The sequence below is a fragment of the Lolium rigidum genome, chromosome 1 (assembly GCF_022539505.1).
Source record: "Lolium rigidum isolate FL_2022 chromosome 1, APGP_CSIRO_Lrig_0.1, whole genome shotgun sequence".
NCBI classification, from domain to species: domain Eukaryota; kingdom Viridiplantae; phylum Streptophyta; class Magnoliopsida; order Poales; family Poaceae; genus Lolium; species Lolium rigidum.
In genome coordinates, this window is record NC_061508.1 from 251,294,464 (window position 1) to 251,312,688 (window position 18,225).

Below are 18,225 nucleotides of genomic sequence, written 5' to 3' on the forward strand. Positions count from 1 at the left end.
TGGGGCCCTCGTGTGGCCCCCCGCGTTGTCCTTCCGCCTACTTAAAGCCTCCGTCGCGAAACCCCCAGTACCGAGAGCCACGATACGGAAAACCTATCGAGACGCCGCCGCCGCCAATCCCATCTCGGGGGATTCAGGAGATCGCCTCCGGCACCTCGCCGGAGAGGGGAATCATCTCCCGGGAGGACTCTTCATCGCCATGATCGCCTCCGGAGTGATGAGTGAGTAGTTCACCCCTGGACTATGGGTCCATAGCAGTAGCTAGATGGTCGTCTTCTCCTTATGTGCTTCATTGTTGGATCTTGTGAGCTGCCTAACATGATCAAGATCATCTATCTGTAATTCTATATGTTGTGTTTGTCGGGATACGATGGATAGAGAATACTATGTTATGGTGATTATCAATCTATTACCTATGTGTTGTTTATGATCTTGCATGCTCTCCGTTATTAGTAGAGGCTCTGGCCAAGTTTTTGCTCTTAACTCCAAGAGGGAGTATTTATGCTCGATAGTGGGTTCATGCCTCCATTAAATCCGGGACGAGTGACGGAAAGTTCTAAGGTTGTGGATGTGCTGTTGCCACTAGGGATAAAACATTGATGCTATGTCCGAGGATGTAGTTATTGATTACATTACGCACCATACTTAATGCAATTGTCTCGTTGTTTGCAACTTAATACCGGAAGGGGTTCGGATGATAACTCGAAGGTGGACTTTCTAGGCATAGATGCATGCTGGATGGCGGTCTATGTACTTTGTCGTAATGCCCAATTAAATCTCACAATATTTATCATATCATGTATGTGCATTGTCATGCCCTCTCTATTTGTCAATTGCCCGACTGTAATTTGTTCACCCAATATGCTATTTATCTTATGGGAGAGACACCTCTAGTGAACTGTGGACCCCGGTCCATTCTTTTACATCTGAAATACAATCTACTGTTCTTCGCAAACAAACATCATCATCCACACTATACATCTAATCATTTGTTACAGCAAGCCGGTGAGATTGACAACCTCACTGTTTCGTTGGGGCAAAGTACTTTGGTTGTGTTGTGCAGGTTCCACGTTGGCGTCGGAATCCCTGGTGTTGCACCGCACTACATCCCGCCGCCATCAACCTTCAACGTGCTTCTTGGCTCCTCCTGGTTCGATAAACCTTAGTTTCTTTCTGAGGGAAAACTTGCTACTGTACGCATCACACCTTCCTCTTGGGGTTCCCAATGGACGTGTGTTAACTGCACGCATCAAGCTCTTTTTCTGGCGCCGTTGCCGGGGAGATCAAGACACGCTGCAAGGGGAGTCTCCACAATCCAATCTCTTTACTTTGTTTTTGTCTTGCTTTATTTTATTTACTACTTTGTTTGCTGCATTATATCAAAACACAAAAAAATTAGTTGCTAGCTTTACTTTATTTACTTGTCTTGTTCTCTATATCAAAAACACAAAAAAAAAAATAGTTACTTGCATTTACTTTATCTAGTTTGCGTTATTTACTACTCGCTAAAATGAGTAATCCCGAAGTTGAAGTTCGTTTGTTTAAACAACAAGGTGGAGAAAGTTTTAAAGATGCTTGGTATAGAATTAGTGATGCTCATCATAGGTGCACTAAGAACACTCCACTATTACCCTACTTAGGAATTTTTATGTTGGTATATCTAGTTGGAATATGTATGTTCTTGATACTCTTTAGGGGGGTAATTTCCTAGGTACTCCTGCTTTAGAAGCTAGTTGCATCATTGAGAGTCTAGTTGGAATACCACTCGTTAATGAAACTAAAATTGAAATCTCTCTTGAGGACGTCATGAAAAAGTTGGAAGCCATAGAGAAAAAATTTCCAAGTGTTGAAACTAAATTGGAAATGTTACTTGATAAAACTGATGAACTTGATAAATCCTTAGAAGGAATTGATGAAAGAATTAGTGTCCTAGGAACTTGTGTTGACCATGATAATCAAATCAATAGGATTGGCGAACTTGAAAAGGCTATGGGAACCTTGGGTTCAACTTTTTCTTCTCTTAAATACAAGGAGAAAGCTTATGTGGGTAAAGAGCAAAAATTCATGTATGTCTCCAAAGTGCCTAAACCAAAAAATTATTATAGGCCTAAAATTGATAAAACTCCCAACACCTATGTCGATGCTTCATCTCTTGATAATACTTTATTCACACTTTCTGCGCCTAGCTGAAAGGCGTTAAAAAAGCGTTTATGGGAGACAACCCATGTTTTTACTACAGTACTTTGTTTTATATTTGAGTCTTGGAAGTTGTTTACTACTGTAGCAACCTCTCCTTATCTTAGTTTTGTGCATTGTTGTGCCAAGTAAAGTCTCTATGGTAAAGTTGATGCTAGATTTGGATTGCTGCACAGAAACAGCATTGTTGTCTGTCACGAATTCACGCAGAAGTCTCTGTAAAAAAATCAAAAAAATCTGCAAATTTACGTGCCTGATCCTCAGATATGTACGCAACTTTCATTAGTTTTGAGTTTTTCCGTTTGAGCAAGTTAAGTGCCCCTTCCAGGTTCGTCTTTACGGACTCGTTCGTTTTTGACAGATTCTGCCTTTTATTTCGCATTGCCTCTTTTGCTATGTTGGATGAATTTCTTTGATCCATTAATGTCCAGTAGCTTTGTGCAATATCCAGAAGTGTTAAGAATGATTGTGTCACCTCTGAACATGTGAATTTTTGATTATGCACTAACCCTCTAATGAGTTTGCTTGAAGTTTGGTGTGAACGAAGTTTTCAAGGGTCAAGAGAGGAGTATGATATACTATGATCAAGATGAGTGAAAGCTCTAAGCTTGGGGATGCCCCGGTGGTTCACCCCTGCATATTTTAAGAAGACTCAAGCGTCTAAGCTTGGGGATGCCCAAGGCATCCCCTTCTTCATCGACAACATCATCAGGTTCCTCCCCTGAAACTATATTTTTATTCAGTCACATCTTATGTGCTTTGCTTGGAGCGTCGGTTTGTTTTTGTTTTTGTTTTTGTTTGAATAAAATGGATCCTAGCATTCATTGTGTGGGAGAGAGACACGCTTCGCTGTTGCATATGGACAAATATGTCCTTAGGCTTTACTCATAGTATTCATGGCGAAGGTTGAATCTTCTTCGTTAAATTGTTATATGGTTGGAATCGGAAATGCTACATGTAGTAATTCTAAAATGTCTTGAATAATTTGATACTTGGCAATTGTTGTGCTCATGTTTAAGCTCTTGCATCATATACTTTGCACCCATTAATGAAGAAATACATAGAGCTTGCTAAAATTTGGTTTGCATATTTGGTCTCTCTAAAGTCTAGATAACTTCTAGTATTGAGTTTTGAACAACAAGGAAGACGGTGTAGAGTCTTATAATGTTTACAATATGTATTTTATGTGAGTTTTGCTGCACCGGTTCATCCTTGTGTTTGTTTCAAATAAACCTTGCTAGCCTAAACCTTGTATCGAGAGGGAATACTTCTCATGCATCCAAAATCCTTGAGCCAACCACTATGCCATTTGTGTCCACCATACCTACCTACTACATGGTATTTCTCCGCCATTCCAAAGTAAATTGCTTGAGTGCTACCTTTAAATTTCCATCATTCGCCTTTGCAATATATAGCTCATGGGACAAAATAGCCTTAAAAACTATTGTGGTATTGAATATGTACTTATGCACTTTATCTCTTATTAAGTTGCTTGTTGTGCGATAACCATGTTCCTGGGGACGCCATCAACTCTTTGTTGAATATCATGTGAGTTGCCATGCATGTTCGTCTTGTCTGAAGTAAGGGCGGTTTTCACAATCAAATGGTTTGAGTATGCATACTGTTAGAGAAGAACATTGGGCCGCTAACTAAAGCCATGAATCATGGTGGAAGTTTCAGTTTGGACATAAAACCTCAATCTCTTATGAGAATATTAACCGTTGAATGCTTAAGCATTAAAAGAGGAGTCCATTATCTCGTTGTCTATGTTGTCCCGGTATGGGTGTCTAAGTTGAAGAATGATCAAAAGCGAGAAATCCAATGCGAACTTTCTCCTTAGACCCTTGTACGAGGCGGCATAGAGGTACCCCTTTGTGACACTTGGTTGAAACATATGTTATGCAATGATAATCGGTGTTAACCCAAGCTAATTAGGACAAGGTGCGGGCACTATTAGTATACTATGCATGAGGCTTGCAACTTGTAAGATATAATTTACATAATACATATGCTTTATTACTACCGTTGACAAAATTGCTTCATGTTTTCAAAATAAAAGCTCTAGCACAAATATAGCAATCGATGCTTCCCTCTGCGAAGGGCCTTTCTTTTACTTTTATGTTGAGTCAGTTCACCTATCTCTCTCCACCTTAAGAAGCAAACACTTGTGTGAACTGTGCATTGATTCCTACATACTTGCATATTGCACTTGTTATATTACTTTACATTGACAATATCCATGAGATATACATGTTATAAGTTGAAAGCAACCGCTGAAACTTAATCTTCCTTTGTGTTGCTTCAATACCTTTACTTTGATTTATTGCTTTATGAGTTAACTCTTATGCAAGACTTATTGATGCTTGTCTTGAAGTAATATTCATGAAAAGTCTTTGCTTTATGATTCAGTTGTTTACTCATGTCATTACCATTGTTTTGATCGCTGCATTCATTACATATGCTTACAATAGTATGATCAAGGTTATGATGGCATGTCACTCCAGAAATTATCTTTGTTATCGTTTACCTGCTCGGGACGAGCAGGAACTAAGCTTGGGGATGCCGATACGTCTCCGACGTATCGATAATTTCTTATGTTCCATGCCACATTATTGATGATATCTACATGTTTTATACACATTATATGTCGTATTTATGCATTTTCCGGCACTAACCTATTAACGAGATGCCGAAGAGCCGATTCTTGTTTCTGCTCGTTTTTGGTTTCAGAAATCCTACAAAGGAAATATTCTCGGAATTGGACGAAATCAACGCCCGGGGTCCTATTTTTGCACGAAGCTTCCAGAAGACCGAGGGGGAAAGGAAGTGGGGCCACGAGGCGCCGCCACAACAGGGCGGCGCGGCCCAGGTCTTGGCCGCGCGGCCCTGGTGTGTGGGGCCCTCGTGTGGCCCCCCGCGTTGCCCTTCCGCCTACTTAAAGCCTCCGTCGCGAAACCCCCGATGCCGAGAGCCACGATACGGAAAACCTTACTGAGACGCCGCCGCCGCCAATCCCATCTCGGGGGATTCAGGAGATCGCCTCCGGCACCCTGTCGGAGAGGGGAATCATCTCCCGGAGGACTCTTCATCGCCATGATCGCCTCCGGAGTGATGAGTGAGTAGTTCACCCCTAGACTATGGGTCCATAGCAGTAGCTAGATGGTCGTCTTCTCCTTATGTGCTTCATTGTTGGATCTTGTGAGCTGCCTAACATGATCAAGATCATCTATCTGTAATTCTATATGTTGTGTTTGTCGGGATCCGATGGATAGAGAATACTATGTTATGGTGATTATCAATCTATTACCTATGTGTTGTTTATGATCTTGCATGCTCTCCGTTATTAGTAGAGGATCTGGCCAAGTTTTTGCTCTTAACTCTGATACGTCTCCGACGTATCGATAATTTCTTATGTTCCATGCCACATTATTGATGTTATCTACATGTTTTATGCACACTTTATGTCATATTCGTGCATTTTCTAGAACTAACCTATTAACAAGATGCCGAAGTGCCGGTTCCTATTTTACTGCTGTTTTTGGTTTCGAAATCCTAGTAACGAAATATTCTCGGAATCGGACGAAATCAACGCCCAGGTTCCTATTTTGCCCGGAAGCATCCAGAACACACGAGAACCGCCAGAGAGGGGGCACAGGCCCACCAAACCCTAGGCCGGCGCGGCCAGGGGGGGGCCGCGCCACCCTATGGTGTGGCCACCCTGTCAGCCCTCCTGCGCCGCCTCTTCGCCTATTTAAAGCCTCCGTCGCGAAAACCCTAATACGTTCGACGAAACCCACAGAAACCTTCCAGAGCCGCCGCCATCGCGAAGCCAAGATCTGGGGGACGGGAGTCTCCGTTCCGGCACGCCGCCGGACGGGGAAGTGCCCCCGGAAGGCTTCTCCATCGACACCGCTGCCATCTCCACCGCCATCTTCATCACCGCTGTCTGCTCCCATGAGGAGGAGTAGTTCTCCATCGAGGCTCGGGGGCTGTACCGGTAGCTATGTGGTTCATCTCTCTCCTATGTACTTCAATACAATAATCTCATGAGCTGCCTTACATGATTGAGATTCATATGATGATGCTTGTAATCTAGATGTCGTTATGCTAGTCAAGTGAGTTTTACTTATGTGATCTCCGGAGACTCCTTGTCCCACGTGTGTAAAGGTGACGAGTGTGTGCACCGTGTGGGTCTCTTAGGCTATATTTCACAGAATACTTATTCACTGTTGAATGGCATAGTGAGGTGCTTATTTATATCTCTTTATGATTGCAATGTGTTTTGTATCACAATTTATCTATGTGCTACTCTAGCAATGTTATTAAAGTAGTTTTATTCCTCCTGCACGATGTAATGGTGACAGTGTGTGCATCCGTGTTAGTACTTGGTTTATGCTATGATTATGATCTCTTGTAGATTATGAAGTTAACTATTGCTATGATAGTATTGATGTGTACTATTCCTCCTACATAAGCATGAAGGTGACGAGTGTGCATGCTATGTTAGTACTTGGTTTAGTCGAATTGATCTTTCATGCACTCTAAGGTTATTTAAATATGAACATTGAATTGTGGAGCTTGTTAACTCCGGCATTGAGGGTTCGTGTAATCCTACGCAATGTGTTCATCATCCAACAAGAGTGTAGAGTATGCATTTATCTATTCGTTATGTGATCAATGTTGAGAGTGTCCACTAGTGAAAGTCTAATCCCTAGGCCTTGTTCCTAAATATCGCTATCGCTGCTTGTTTACTTGTTTTCTTGCGTTACTACTGCTGCAATACTACCACCATCAACTACACGCCCGGCAAGCTATTTTACGGCACCGTTGCTACTTGCTCATACTTATTTATACCACCTGTATTTCACTATCTCTTCGCCGAACTAGTACACCTATTAGGTGTGTTGGGGACACAAGAGACTTCTTGCTTTGTGGTTGCGGGGTTGCATGAGAGGGATATCTTTGACCTCTTCCTCCCTGAGTTCGATAAACCTTGGGTGATCCACTTAAGGGAAACTTGCTCGCTGTTCTACAAACCTCTGCTCTTGGAGGCCCAACACTGTCTACAAGAATAGAAGCACCCGTAGACATCAAGCTATTTTCACGGCGCCGTTGCCGGGGAGGAAAGGTAAAAGGTACTCACACTCCGGATCTCGGCTACTAAGCTATTTTCGCCGTTGTAAGTACTCGAAGCTATTTCCTTTAGATCCTGCAATTGCATCTTTTTGTTTCTTGTTTACACTAGTTTGGCATAATGGAGAAGAATGAGCTTCTTATTCTATTTCCTGATTTAAAACATGGATTGTTTGATGCGAAAATTAAAAAACCTATGGAATCTTATTTGCATGCTGGTAGTAATATTAGTATGAACGCTTTGAACACCATTGTTGATAATAATATAGAAAGTTCTAAGCTTGGGGAAGCTGGTTTTCATGATCTTAGTCCCCCAAGCATTGAGGAGAAAATTTTCTTTGATAATACTTTGCCTCCTATTTATGATGATTATAATAGTCTTTTGTTACCACCTGTTATGGAGGATAAATTTGATTATGATTACAATATGCCTCCTATATTTGATGATGAGAATAATAATGATAGCTACTTTGTTGAATTTGCTCCCACTACAACTAATTTTTTTTACTATGCTCATGTGGAGAGTAATAATTTTATGTATGAGACTCATGATAAGAATGCTTTATGTGATAGTTATATTGTTGAGTTTGCTCATGACACTACTGAAAGTTATTATGAGAGAGGAAAATATGGTTGCAAAAATTTTCATGTTACTAAAACACCTCTCTATGTGCTGAAATTTTTGAAGCTACACTTGTTCTATCTTCCTATGCTTGTTGCATTATGCTTCTTGAATTTGTTTATTTACAAGATTCCTATGCATAGGAAGCATGTTAGGCTTAAATGTGTTTTGAATTTGCTTCTTGATGCTCTCTTTTGCTTCAACTACTATTTCTTGCGAGTGCATCACCAAAACTGCTGAGCCCATCTTAATGGCTACAAATAAAGAACTTCTTGGGAGATAACCCATGTGTTATTTTGCTACAGTACTTTGTTTTATATTTGTGTCTTGGAAGTTGTTTACTACTGTAGCAACCTCTCCTTATCTTAGTTTTGTGTTTTCTTGTGCCAAGTAAAGTCTTTGATAGTAAGGTTGATACTAGATTTGGATTACTGCGCAGAAACAGATTTCTTTGCTGTCACGAATTCCGACCTGCCTCTCTGTAGGTAGCTCAGAAAAATCTGAAAATTTACGTGCGTGATCCTCAGATATGTACGCAACTTTCATTCAATTTGGGCATTTTCATCTGAGCAAGTCTGGTGCCATTTTAAAATTCATCTTTACGGACTGTTCTGTTTTGACAGATTCTGCCTTTTGTTTCGCATTGCTTCTTTCGCTGTGTTGGGTGGATTTCTTTGTTCCATTACCTTCCAGTAGCTTTGGGCAATGTCCAGAAGTGTTAATAATGATTGTGTCACCTCTGAACATGTGAGTTTTTGATTATGCACTAACCCTCTAATGAGTTTGCTTTGAGTTTGGTGTGGAGGAAGTTTTCAAGGGTCAAGAGAGGAGGATGATATACTATGATCAAGAAGAGTGAAGAGTCTAAGCTTGGGGATGCCCCGGTGGTTCATCCCTGCATATTTCAAGAAGACTCAAGCATCTAAGCTTGGGGATGCCCAAGGCATCCCCTTCTTCATCGACAAATTATCAGGTTCCATCTCTTGAAACTATATTTTTATTCAGTCACATCTTATGTGCTTTGCTTGGAGCGTCGGTTTGCTTTTGTTTTTGTTTGTGTTTGAATAAATTGGATTACATCATGCTTGTGTGGGAGAGAGACACGCTCCGCTGTAGCATATGGACAAGTATGTCCTTAGCTTCTACTCATAGTATTCATGGCGAAGTTTCTTCTTCGTTAAATTGTTATATGGTTGGAATTGGAAAATGATACATGTAGTAATTGCTATAAATGTCTTGGATAATGTGATACTTGGCAATTGTTGTGCTCATGTTTAAGCTCTTGCATCATATGCTTTGCACCCATTAATGAAGAAATACAAAGAGCATGCTAAAATTTGGTTTGCATATTTGGTCTCTCTAAGGTCTAGATAATTTCTAGTAAGGTGTTTGAACAACAAGGAAGACGATGTATAGTCTTATAATGCTTGTAATATGTCTTTTATGTGAGTTTTGCTGTACTAGTTCATACTTGTGTTTGCTTCAAACAACCTTGCTAGCCTAAACCTTGTATCGAGAGGGAATACTTCTCATGCATCCAAATCCTTGAGCCAAACAACACTATGCCATTTGTGTCCACCATACCTACCTACTACATGGTATTTCTCCGCCATTCCAAAGTAAATTGCTTGAGTGCTACCTTTAAACAATTCAAAATTTATCACCTACTGAGTTGTGTCAATGTTTTATAGCTCATGAGGAAGTATGTGGTGTTTATCTTTCAATCTTGTTGGGCAACTTTCACCAATGGACTAGTGGCTTCATCCGCTTATCCAATAATTTTGCAAAAAGAGCTGGCAAAGGGATTCCCAGTCCCAAATTAATTAACAAAAATAGACACTCCTCCATGGTATGTGATTGTTGGACGGCACCCGAAGGATTCGGTTAGCCATGGCTTGTGTAAGCAAAGGTTGGGAGGAGTGTCATCATAATAAAACTAAAATAAAAAGGCACTCCTTCATGGTATGAGATTGTTGGCGGGCACCCGAGGATTCGGTTAGCCATGGTTTGTGAAAGAAAGGTTGGAAGGAGTGCCACCCAAAAATAAAATAAAATGGGAGCCGCTCTTTGAAGGTTTGTCCGGCAAGGGGTTAGAGTACCCGCTACCATTCGTTGACAACAACATACACCTCTCAAAACTTTATTTTTATGCTCTCTTTATGTTTTCAAAATAAAAGCTCTAGCACAAATATAGCAATCGATGCTTTCCTCTTTGAAGGACCATTCTTTTACTTTTATTGTTGAGTCAGTTTACCCATTTCTCTCTATCCTAGAAGCAAACACTTGTGTTAACTGTGCATTGATTCTTACATATTTGCATATTGCATTTGTTATATTACTTTACATTGACAATTATCCATGAGATATACATGTTATAAGTTGAAAGCAACCGCTGAAACTTCATCTTCCTTTGTGTTGCTTCAATACCTCTACTTTGAATTATTGCTTTATGAGTTAACTCTTATGCAAGACTTATTGATGCTTGTCTTGAAAGTACTATTCATGAAAAGTCTTTGCTTTATGATTCGAGTTGTTTACTCATGTCATTACCATTGTTTTGATCGCTGCATTCATTACATATGTTTACAAATAGTATGATCAAGGTTATGATGGCATGTCACTCCGAGAAATTATCTTTGTTATCGTTTTACCTGCTCGGGACGAAGCGGAACTAAGCTTGGGGATGCGATACGTCTCCGACGTATCGATAATTTCTTATGTTCCATGCCACATTATTGATGTTATCTACATGTTTTATGCACACTTTATGTCATATTCGTGCATTTTTTGGAACTAACCTATTAACAAGATGCCGAAGTGCCAGTTCCTGTTTTCTGCTGTTTTTGGTTTCAGAAATCCTAGTAACGAAATATTATCGGAATCGGACGAAATCAACGCCCAGGTTCCTATTTTGCCCGGAAGCATCCAGAACACACGAGAACCACCAGAGAGGGGGCACAGGCCCACCAAACCCTAGGCCGGCGCGGCCAGGGGGGCCCGCGCCACCCTATGGTGTGGCCACCCTGTCAGCCCTCCTGCGCCGCCTCTTCGCCTATTTAAAGCCTCCGTCGCGAAAACCCTGATACGTTCGACGAAACCCACAGAAACCTTCCAGAGCCGCCGCCATCGCGAAGCCAAGATCCGGGGACGGGAGTCTCCGTTCCGGCACGCCGCCGGGACGGGGAAGTGCCCCCGGAAGGCTTCTCCATCGACACCGCTGCCATCTCCACCGCCATCTTCATCACCGTCTGTTGCTCCCATGAGGAGGGAGTAGTTCTCCATCGAGGCTCGGGGCCGTACCGGTAGCTATGTGGTTCATCTCTCTCCTATGTACTTCAATACAATAATCTCATGAGCTGCCTTACATGATTGAGATTCATATGATGATGCTTGTAATCTAGATGTCGTTATGCTAGTCAAGTGAGTTTTACTTATGTGATCTCCGGAGACTCCTTGTCCCACGTGTGTAAAGGTGACGAGTGTGTGCACCGTGTGGGTCTCTTAGGCTATATTTCACGAGAATACTTATTCACTGTTGAATGGCATAGTGAGGTGCTTATTTATATCTCTTTATGATTGCAATGTGTTTTGTATCACAATTTATCTATGTGCTACTCTAGCAATGTTATTAAAGTAGTTTTATTCCTCCTGTACGATGTAATGGTGACAGTGTGTGCATCCGTATTAGTACTTGGTTTATGCTATGATTATGATCTCTTGTAGATTATGAAGTTAACTATTGCTATGATAGTATTGATGTGTACTATTCCTCCTACATAAGCATGAAGGTGACAGTGTGCATGCTATGTTAGTACTTGGTTTAGTCGAATTGATCTTTCATGCACTCTAAGGTTATTTAAATATGAACATTGAATTGTGGAGCTTGTTAACTCCGACATTGAGGGTTCGTGTAATCCTACGCAATGTGTTCATCATCCAACAAGAGTGTAGAGTATGCATTTATCTATTCCGTTATGTGATCAATGTTGAGAGTGTCCACTAGTGAAAGTCTAATCCCTAGGCCTTGTTCCTAAATACTTGCTATCGCTGCTTGTTTCTTGTTCATTGCGTTACTACTGCTGCAATACTACCACCATCAACTACACGCCAGACAAGCTAATTTACGGCACCGTTGCTACTTGCTCATACTTATTTATACCACCTGTATTTCACTATCTCTTCGCCGAACTAGTACACCTATTAGGTGTGTTGGGGACACAAGAGACTTCTTGCTTTGTGGTTGCGGGGTTGCATGAGAGGGATATCTTTGACCTCTTCCTCCCTGAGTTCGATAAACCTTGGGTGATCCACTTAAGGGAAACTTGCTGCTGTTCTACAAACCTCTGCTCTTGGAGGCCCAACACTGTCTACAAGAATAGAAGCACCCGTAGACATCAAACTCCAAGAGGGAGTATTTATGCTCGATAGTGGGTTCATGCCTCCATTAAATCTGGGACAGTGACAGAAAGTTCTAAGGTTGTGGATGTGCTGTTGACACTAGGGATAAAACATTGATGCTACGTCCGAGGATGTAGTTATTGATTACATTACGCACCATACTTAATGCAATTGTACTGTTGTTTGCAACTTAATACCGGAAGGGGTTCGGATGATAACCTGAAGGTGGACTTTTTAGGCATAGATGCATGCTGGATGGCGGTCTATGTACTTTGTCATAATGCCCAATTAAATCTCACAATATTTATCATATCATGTATGTGCATTGTCATGCCCTCTCTATTTGTCAATTGCCCGACTGTAATTTGTTCACCCAACATGCTATTTATCTTATGGGAGAGACACCTCTAGTGAACTCTCGACCCCTGTCCATTCTTTTACATCTAAAATACAATCTACTGCAATACTTGTTCTTTACTGTTCTTCACAAACAAATATCATCATCCACACTATACATCTAATCCTTTGTTACAGCAAGCCGGTGAGATTGACAACCTCACTGTTTCGTTGGGGCAAAGTACTTTGGTTGTGTTGTGCAGGTTCCACGTTGGCGCCGGAATCCCTGGTGTTGCGCCGCACTACATCCCGCTGCCATCAACCTTCAACGTGCTTCTTGGCTCCTCCTGGTTCGATAAACCTTGGTTTCTTTCTGAGGGAAAACTTGCTACTGTACGCATCACACCTTCCTCTTGGGGTTCCCAACGGACGTGTGTTAACTGCACGCATCACTCATCTTGAACTTGCACTTCATTTCTTCATCTTCAAGACATACTTGACATTTGATCTTCTTCATTTGCTCCTTATTGCAATCTTGAAGCCAACATATGGTTCAAGCATTGCCTATGGACAACTCCTACAAATATAACTCAATGCAAACATTAGTCCATAGGGATTGTCATTAATTACCAAAACCACACATGGGGGCTCCATGCACTTTCAGTAACCTCTAGAGTGCATAATAGACAAGAGTAACATCTACATATTCATAAAGATCACACCATGGGAGAGAGAGATGAACCACATAGCTACCGGTAGAGCCCTCAGCCTCGGGGGAGAACTACTCCCTCCTCATCATGGGAGACAGCAAAGGCGATGAAGATGGTGGTGGTGTCGATGGAGATGACTCCTGGGGCAATTCCCCGTCCCGGCGGCGTACCGGAACAGAGATTCTGTCCCCCGAAACTTGTCTTCGCGATGGCGGCGGCTACGGAACTCTTCGTGGAATATGACTGGATGATTTAGGGTTTTCGCGACGGGGAGAATATGTAGACGAAGGGGCGATGTCGGTGGAGTCCCGAGGGGCCCACACCCTAGGGGGGCGCACCCCCCTCTTGGCCGTGCCGCCAGGTGGTGTGGGGGCCCTGCTGGCCGCCTCCGACTGTCCTTCGATGTTCTGGAACTCTCCGTGGAAAATAGGGCCGTGGGCTTTTGTTTCGTCCAATTCCGAGAATATTTCATGTGTAAGATTTCTGAAACAAAAACAGCAGAAAACAGGAACTGGCGCTTCGGCATCTTGTTAATAGGTTAGTGCCGAAAAATGCATCAAAATGATGTAAAGTGTATATAAAACATGTGAGTATTGTCATATAACTAGCATGGAACATAAGAAATTATAGATACGTTTGAGACGTATCACTATGCTCATCATACCTTCCTATTGGGGTTCCCCAACAGTGTGAAGTCGGCGTTACGATAAGCACCATCAAGCTATTTTTCTGGCGCCATTGCCGGGGAGAAAGAGGATTTCTCCAAGGGGAGTCTCTCATCTCCAATATTTTTACCTTGTTATAGTTTGCTTAGTTTACTTTATTTTGTATTTTCTTTCATTATATCAAAAACACAAAAAAATAGTTTACTTTTATAGTTGTCTTTATATCAAAGACACAAAAAATTAGTTTCTATTATAGTTGTTATTTTTGTTGCTTAGTCTTAATTCTACTAAAATGGGTTCCACTGAGAATACTAAGTTGTGTGACTTTACTAGCGCCAACAATAATGATTTTATTTGTACACCTATTGCTCCACCTGCTCCCGAAGCAGCCTTCTATGAAATTAAACATACTTTATTAAATCTTGTTATGAAAGAGCAATTTTCTAGTGTTAGTACTGAAGATGCCGCTTCTCATATAAATAATTTTATTAAACTTTGTGAGATGCAAAAATATAAGGATATAGATGGCGACATTATTAAACTGAAATTGTTTCCTTTCTCTTTGAGAGGTAGAGCTAAAGATTGGTTGCTACCTTTGCCTAGAAAATAGTATTGATTCTTGGGTTAAATGCAAAGATGATTTTACTGGAAAAATATTATCCTCCTGCTAAGATTATATCTTTGAGAAGCGACATAATGAAATTTAGACAATTTGATAATGAGCATGTTGCTCAAGCTTGGGAGAGAATGAAATCGGTGGTAAAGAATTGTCCCACTCATGGACTGACTACTTGGATGATCATCCAAATTTTTTATGCAGGACTAATTTTTTATTCAAGAAATATCCTGGATTCAGCTGCTGGAGGTACCTTTATGTCCATTACTTTGGGGGCTGCAACTAAATTACTTGATGATATGATGATAAATTATTCTGAATGGCACACCGAAAGAGCTCCACAAGGTAAGAAGGTAAATTATGTCGAAGAATCCTCCTACTTGAGTGATAAAATTGATAATATTATATCTATGCTTGTTAATGGTAAAGCTCATGTTGATCCAAATAGTATTCCGTTAGCTTCTTTAGTTGCTCAAGAAGAGCATGTTGATGTGAACTTCATTAAAAATAACAATTTCAACAACAATGCTTATCAGAATAATTTTGGTAGTAACAATTATAGGTCATATCCTTATACTAATGGTAAATTCTTATGGCAATTCTTATGGTAATTCCTATAGCAACAATAAAAGTGCACCCTTGAAAGGATCGTATGCCGCACCTAGAGGGGGGGTGAATAGGTGCTAACCAATTTATAGTTCTTTTTCAATTTAGGCTTGACACAAAGGTAAATTCTCTAGATATGCAACTATGTGAATTTACCTATATGACAAAATCAACTACTAAGCAAGATATAACTAAATAAGATATAGTAGAGCTAATAAGGATAGAGGTAACCAAGAGTGGAGAACGCGGAGACACAAAGATGATTCCCGTAGTTCCTTCCTTTTGAGAGGAAGTACGTCTACGCTTGGAGGAGTGTGATCGCCACGAAGGCCAGACCAACACCACAAAGGCCTCACTCAGGTCTCCTGTGAGCAACGCCACAAAGGCATATCCCACTTCCACTAAGGGATCTCCTCGAGACAGAAATCGGGCCTTTATAAGGTTCTTGGGGCACACATCCACAACCGAATTGGAGGCTCTCAATATCTGTAACATCACAACAACAACAACAAGAACAAATCAACCACAAACAACTGAGGTTTCCAAAGAAGAACACTAGCAAAGGGTCCCTCAATCAAATAAGGGGGAAATGTAAATCGCTTCGGTGAAGATGTAGATCGGGGTCTTCTCCTTCGATTCTCCAAAGATCAAGAGCTTTGGATGGTTGGAGCAGGAGATCTTGTGATTGTTGTGTTTCTTGAGTTGGCTCTAATGGTGGATGAACTTGAGCAGGATTGAGCAGCTTGTGATGGAGAAAGAAGAGGGGTATTTATACCCCTCCCAAAATCGAGCCGTTGCAGGAAATGTGGGGGCTGATTATCCATCCTAAGTAAGGGATGGATTATCCGCTCCCCGGATTATCCGGGTCTGGCATAAATATCCGGCTAAATATCCGCGGGGGGGGGGGGTGCGAGAGCTCGACAGAAAAGTCCTTAGCCGTTTTTCAGTGGCCGGATATTTCATATATTTTCTGCATTATATCAACGCACATTAGTGTATCACATATATTGTCATCAAACATACAAAATTAGAATCCGAGAGATGTTCTTTCAATCTCCCCCTTTTTGGTGTTTGATGACAATATACAGATTTGGAAAAATATTACTAGCATGAACCAACATGTTGGCAAAGGATAAAGGCACTCCCCCAACATGCGTGCATATAAGTAATTTGCATTTGAATACAAATGTACCACACATAGGTACGAGGTGCCTTAACACAAAAGCTATCCAACATGAACAAAACTAGAGACATAAACACATATAGTTGAGACAAAGAAATAGAGATCATACCAATATGGTGATATAGAATACCGAATACCTTAAATCACACACCATATCATAAACTTTGGTCTCAACATATAGAATTACCATAATGAATTTCGAAATCCTTAACAATATGTCTCACAACCACACATAGAACATAGTTTTAAACAAGCAAGCTAAATAGTTCATAAGCACAAATGATAAACAAGAGGACACAAGCAATAAAATAATGGTAAATTCATATACTTGTGCCCCACCCTGCAAAGCCCGTAGAAGCCTAAATAGAACACTTCTCCCCCTTTGGCATCGAAACGCCAAAAAGGAAAAAGAGCGATGCTACTCGTCGCATGGAGATCACTCGGAGCTGGTCTCGGACTCATAGTCTTCGGCACTGTCTGCAGCTGGTGGAGAGGCGCGAGAGATGTTGCTCCTCTGAATACTCTGCTCGATGTCAGACCACTGAACCTGAGAAGAGTGCCAACCACTGTAGGCAGGGTGAACGGGAGGCTTAGGAGGAGGACCTTGCTCATCATTGAGCCTGTGTAGATTAACCGCCTGAGTATGCTGTATCTCTGCGCGCTGATGGCTGGCCTCGAAGTTCTTCTTGTGGATCTCAATGTTCATGCACAGGACATTGCGCTGGAACCAGTTGAGTTTCTTCACTTCCCTTTGAGCAACTGGGTGACCGGGTGCATGGACACTAGAACGAGCATCTCCCATAAACGAACCAGCAACTGGAGCAGCTGGGGCAGCTGGTGCAACTGTCTTCCTCTTGATGTAAGCCTTCTTGAACTTGTGATCCATAAAAGGAAACTGACTCATATCTTCCGCCACCGCAGTGTCATTGATAAGAAGCTGAATGTAAGGAGCATATGGCATAGAAGTCCGAGAGACCATGGCATGAAAGATCTCATGAAAGATATAATCCATGACATCAACTACGAAATCATTGGTCTCAACACCATCTTGTGCACACTCACAAGAAAGACGAAGAAGGTCCACGAGCGCACCTCTAATAGCATCACTGTTCCCACCACTTGGAGCAATGGTGGCCCTCAAGAAGCGAAGAAGTTGATCATAGATAGGAAGAAGTCCAGTAATAGTGCCAATAGCTCCTTCTTCAGTGTAGAGATCATAGAGCACCTCCTTGTCTGTACGTTGAGGACCATGGAGACGGCGACCACGTTCAAAGGGATAGGCAAGAAGCTCAGCAAACTTGTGGAAAGAGGCCTCACAGGAAGAAGACCCAGACATCCACTGCATGGTGCGATCATCATCCGTCTTGAAGGTCAAAGTAGCATATAATTTCTTAATCAGGGGAACACTGAAATCACACTGGACGTTCGTGTGCTTGTGTGATGACCCACAAGTATAGGGGTGTATCGTAGTACTTTCGATAAATAAGAGTGTCGAACCCAACGAGGAGCAGAAGGCGTTGACAAGCAGTTTCGATGAAGGATTCACTGTAAATACGCACAGACAAGTTTTCAGGGGTTTTTGATATAGCAGATAAATAAAGTACAAGTAAGTAAAATGCGAGAGTAATAATTGCAGCGAGTGGCCCAATCCTTTTTAGCACAAAGGACAAGCCGGTTTGTTTACTTATAATGACCAAACGTTCTTGAGGACACACGGGAATTTAGTCTAGTGCTTTCGCTTCATATAGTTGATTAATCTT